Genomic DNA, 6188 nt, shown 5'->3' on the forward strand with positions numbered 1-6188 from the left:
CTTTTCGAATATGATATGCATGAAAAGGAAAAAGGCACCACCTCTGCGGTTCAGTCTGTCGGCATGTTTGTATGTGTGCTGATGTGTGTTTCATCATTGTGTGGAAGTTAGTGCTGACAAGTTCAGCGGAGAGCGAGACGGTAAAAGAAGTTAAGGAGGAAGCCAGCCAGGATAATGAGCCAACAAGAAAGGAAAAGCAAGGACAGAGCCTCGCAACATTCAATGTTAGAGTCTCATTCATATTCACAGTCATCTGGCAGCCGGCAGGCGGATGGCTGGGGCAACAAATTTAATCAAGGCCCCGGCGAAGTACGAGTGTGAAGGCTCAAACGCTGGGCAGAGGCTATGAGACAACATTAGCATCCCGGATCTGTAATGTTTTGAGCATATGAATAATGGGTACAAGCACAGGTTCTGTGGAGGAGTGTGATGCAGATGAACTTTTTTTTTCATCTCATTTACATTGCAGGGATTCAGCTGACACTCTTAGGCACAGCAATGGAGAGCGGATGCAACACTTTGAGAAGGTTAAACTCAAAGACCGCCGGAATTTCACATGAGCGCAGCGCGGATCAGGGCGGTGACGAATCCTGTGACAACGGAGATGCCACTGAGAAAAACGAGAAAGAAGGAAAGAGAGGATAAAGTAAACAGATAGCAGGTATCTTGTAAGAACAATGAGTGAGATAAGCAGTTGCCCAGTAGTGTAACATGGTAGCTATTCTCCGTGACAGTCCATTTTTCTATGTTCTCCAGAAAATCTGCTTCAGCATCTCGTCTGGCCGAATGTAAACACACTCTTTGCTCTAACTCTGGTACATGTGTAGCCTACACATCCACATCTACAGTCCACAATCCAGTTATATGCAAATCTACTACAGTGTGTTTTAAAAGTTGTTTTCAGAGAATTTGTCCAATTAAACCCCTGCGTACAGCCCTGTTGCCAGGGCAAAAAGTTGACTGCTAACATCCCTGCAAACCTCTGATATGTTGATGCTGAATGTGTCATAGCTATGTACAATCCTGACAAATCTTCCCTGACATTCTACATCATTTCACATTCACAATACCGTGCATGTTTATTATCAGGAGGTGGCAAGGGTAGTGTTGAAATAACCGGCAAGAGGGCTGCCAAGCCCGTGACTACAGGTTGTGTTTCGACATTCGTAAGTGTGAAACCTCTGGGTAATTTTTAGGAGACCACTGGTTTGTGGCAACACCAGCAGGACATTGGTAACGCACAGCGTTGTCACAGATAGAACTGAGAGCTAAACCTACAAAAACTTCAGGTTGCAACATAAAGTCAAGTTTCATCATCTGTGGTTGTTGCCGTGCGCTGCCAACATTTATTCTGGTGATCGGGTTGCTGCTTAGTGTCTCTTCTCAAGACATTCACCTCAGTTAAGAATCTACCCCATCTTTTCTATTAGTTTTTTTCTTTTTTTACCTTGAACATTGCCACACATTATACTGAAAAGAAATAATAGTTTTGAGAGTAGAAATACAAGAACAGTGCGAATTAATGATTTATCGTCATTGAACAAAAGTGAGTCAGAATTACATACACGTGTCCTTGCGATGAGCACTTTCTTCAACTGGCTTGTTCCCAGGCTGGGAATCAATAAATGTATCTGCTTAACTATTTTGACAGACTGTTGACAATGTCCCCAGGTTATTTTTTTCATTAGTTAATTATTTACAGACTTACAAACATGAATATTTGGCAGTATCAAATATCGAAGTCCAGAGAGAGAGAGAAAAAAAATGTTTGTTTTTTTTTCAAACAAGAAAAAAATGAAGACCAAGCGGATTACAATATGGGTGGTCAAGTCTTCTGACACAAACCAGTCATCATATTTGTTTTCATTTTAAAACTTTCAGAGATTACATCACATCTTTTGCAGGTAATCGTTTCTCTACATCGTTTGTAGAGAGTTGAGACGCGTTTTTAAGGGCATCTAGGTGAAAATATCATAACTGATCAATGTGTCCCACGGGATACAATAAGTGGGGCACCTAATATGAAGTATCAGTTACTTTAACCACTTGTCGCTGGTTAATCAGTAACATACATCTAATTGTAACTGGTATGTTCAGAGATGTAATCAGCGACTCCTTAATGGGACTCTGTTGAGTAAGGAGAGGGAGCTTCTTTGTTGCTGGAGCAGCAGCGAACGGTCTGATCTTCAACCCTGATATCCCACATTCCTAACTTCTCCTATATCCCAAGCTCAGCAAAAGCATTACTCACTGACTTAATGCTATATATACACAAAGAACTCTCTTTTCACCATATAATTTAAATAACCAGGATTGGGGTTGAACTTGGTTAAGTGTGGTTGAGAAGAGGAACATGTTTGTAAGAGTCCAGGCTTCCTCCTTCATTATGGAGTGGGAGCAACGAATACTCCTGTTTGGAATTCACTGCCTACAAAACACATCCACACCACATCACAAGATTTTTTTTTTAGGGTGTACAAAAACGTCCTTTTCTGCAGTTTTTGTTATTATGACCACCTCATCATTACACTTTTTTCTTCTCATCTTTGTTTTTTTTTTCAACTCCTTTAGGCAAGACACATAAAAGGGGTTTCTGGTAGCTGTTGTAATGGTAACAACTGCGAAATTTGAAATGAGCAGATAATTCATTCACAATTAATACATTATCACTCCTGGCTTTTCAAACTGCTTGGTCAGGGGTGTTTAGCTTTAAAATATGATGCTCCACCTACCTCTCTTGCATCAGTTTTGCACATGAGGGGCTCCGCGGGTGCTGCACAACATGCAACACCTGCTTAGATTTTCAAAATGAAACTTTACATACTGACTCTGCCTGCCTTTTGGACTGTCGTTAACATCGAACTGGTCTCAGTCTGGTTAGGTTTAGGCACAAGAAATACTTAGATTTAGAAAATATCCTACTTTGGGTTCAAATAACTGTGTTCGCTGCTTAAATTAGGTGACTCTCGTTGTGTGACATAAGTGAAATACATATACCACTGAGGTCATGTAAGTGGTGTCATTTAGATGCATTAACTTACTTACATGACTTAAAAGCAAATAACTAAAACCCCTTTCTCCAGAGGGAAAGTTTCGTGTATGACCCAACCGAATCACCCTGACCACCCCTAGGCTTTTCTCGTTCTTTATACTACTAAAGTGTTTGTCAGTAATTTATTTGCGTTGCACTGGATATCACCAAGGATAACCATGTCATCCTCTCAGAAACTCGAAGACTATTGTCAGAGTGAAACCTCATTGATTTATCTGCCAAAAGCAAATTTTACCACCATTTGGCACTTGGCAGGTGGTAATATTGGACCTGGAAGGCAGGAAATTAAAGTTGAATTAGACCATAATGAGTTTATGGCCGATAGCCAGCTTGCTTTGTGTATTTGAAAATAGAATCATAATTATAATCCTCTCTGTCTCCACACTCTGTGGTCTACATGTAGGAAACCAGGGGTGACAGAACTGGAAACTATTCATTTTTTAGCACTGGGGTTTGGTGCCGCCACCACAGCGGGGACCAGGGACATCTTCCTGTTCGTCTGAACTCTATGGAGAGTTATCGCCGTCATCTCGTCAATCCATGTGCCCAGATGGCATCGAGCCCTCGCGTCAACACTCTCACTGACCATTGCAGGGTTCTGGCTCGGCCTCCCCAACAGGCGGGAGCTCCGACTGACCATGCCAGCGACCGGCCAGGACACAGGGCCCGAAATAATAGATAGAATCCACTTCCAGCTCCCCTCCTGAGTCCGCTCTAAACCATCATCCATCATCAAAATGAATCTACACCCTGGGATGCCAGGGATGGATTTATGACCAGCTTTGGTGTCTTATTGTTGTTAAAGTTAGTGGAACAAAATGAGAGAGATGTGACACTCTTCCTCTGACATGGAGGGTAAAGCACTTACAGAAATTTCATGTGCCCTAATTGATTTCAGGAATACAAAGATGCTTTGGTCTGATGCTTAAATGCCAGAAGTTGAACTAAGTAGTGCAGATGCTTGTAAAATGAAGTGCAAATGAATGTTAGAACGGGATAAATGTGTAATGAAAGCAGACGCTGCGACCTCTCCCAGTAGCCTGATGATCTTTGATGATGAAGAGGAATGACGGCTCAGCCAGCAAAGGCTTTTAACCCCCCGACTTGTCCGCAACAAGGTAATTTGCTTAATGAGACCTTTGCTTTGTCCTTAATTACTTTCGTCAAACGTAAGATCCCTACAAGCTTTAAATGCACAATTAGATTCAGAGCCGAAGGGACTGATCAAATCATACTTATGCCTCATTATTTAACTATGGCTCTAGGATGTAAAAAGCACTGCAGTTATTTTAAACCACTGGAACTACAGTATGTTGGCAGGGAAAACATTCACATTTGCAATCTCGCATAAAGTATATCAAGTATACTGAATGCTTGGTTCACCCAAATTACCAAAGGCAGATAACCGTAACCAGAGGTGAAATATCCAGTGTTGCTATGATGCCTAAACCTTTTTAGTAGTTGTTATGCCTAAAACTAACCAAGTGGTTTTGGTTGCCAAATCCTAACAAAATGAAACTGTAAACTGAAAAAAAAGAGAAAGGTTCAAATTAAATGGTCAACTAAATCTAACAATTTCAAGTTTGCAAGGAGTTTCGGCTTAAGGCTGGAATTGAACCTTGGTCTAGTCTCATGTATACTGCGTATCACACAGGACTGCACAGTTACAAGAAGCATGTTTTCAATCACTGGTGTCTCGCAATGCAGTAAGTTTACAGTTTGTCCTTGTTATATAGATATCATCTGTATTGTACCTTTTTATTTCATTTCTGCTTCCACTATACAAAATAGAGAAAGCACTTTCATTGGTGGTGCATTTAGCAATAAAAATTCTAATTCAAAAGCAAACTTTCTCTTCAGAATGAGTGTCCATGACGCTCAGAATAAGGACACATCATGTTCAGTTTTTTGAGAAACTGTAGACTCTGAATCATCCTGGTTAACCAAGAGGTCAGAACCAAAATGGATGCTGGCCCTTATCAATGCCATCTTTGCCAGCAGACAGTCTGTGACTCTCTTTTTTCAACATGCAGTCCAAGTCATGCCACAATGTAATGCAGAACTTCTTTTCAATTTAAAGCAACCAAAGGTAACTTCCTGGAGAAAGATAGTTTGTCGTTCAGTCTAATCCCAAAATCCTCAAATACTGATGCTTTCGGTAGGTGACAGACAACCCAAAAAGAAAATAAAATGGTGGGTGGACCTGTAATGTGGCATTATCCACTTTTGTAATGGTCACAGTGGCAGATTTTCTGAAAACAATGTAAATTTTGACCTAAACCCGTCCCATTTGTTTAAATCACAGATGGCGGTACAGAGCGATGGGGAGGCCGAAAACGCAGTCACAGGGTCGCCAGTATCGGCATGTCTTAGAGAGTAGGCAGTGTGTGGGTGTGGGTGTGTGCGCGCGCGTCTTAGTGTCACAGGGGTGCGCGTGTGTGTGTGTGTGTGTGCGGGTGTGTGTGCGTGTCTTAGTGTCACAGGGGCAAGTGATGACAAACGATGGCAAATTGGAGTGAAGGCTTCCCGCTGCTCGCTCACCATGCCAACAGAGAATCAGAGGCAAGGAAGCGGCTGAGAAAATGAGTGTCAAAAACACACACACAAACACAAACAGAGACACACAAACTGGCAGGCGGAGGGGCCAAGTTCTCACAAAGGCGAGTGAGTTGCACAGGGTGAGGTGGGGAATCACAGTGGAGCAGTTCAAAAGAGACACTTCCCTAAGAGCACTCATCACTACGATTCCTTTAGACTGATTGAATGTTTTTTTTTTTTTAATTCTTTTTATTCTTTGCTTTTTGTTACCAAAACTTTAGCCGACATTGTTAGCTTAGGTCTGGCAATTACGGTAGCAATCAACATGCAGAGTCTTTGGTCAATCCTCCACGCAGTTGATAGATTTGCGAGAGCCAGGAAAGCAGGCATGAGAGAGCAGACATGTTCTCCGCTCACTCATCGCAACCTCAACCCATTTCTTTGCGTTCGAAAAGATGCTAATATCAAAGCTGAACGTACGCGTCACCATGGATGTGCCAGAGCACAATGCCTTGGCTGCTCTTCCTCCTTTTGTCGCGGGCATTCTCTCTCTAACCGGATTATTTTCTGACGGGCCTCCTCCCCCACAGTGAAAATA

This window comes from Acanthopagrus latus, chromosome 11 (genome assembly GCF_904848185.1).
Source record: "Acanthopagrus latus isolate v.2019 chromosome 11, fAcaLat1.1, whole genome shotgun sequence".
Classification (NCBI taxonomy): domain Eukaryota; kingdom Metazoa; phylum Chordata; class Actinopteri; order Spariformes; family Sparidae; genus Acanthopagrus; species Acanthopagrus latus.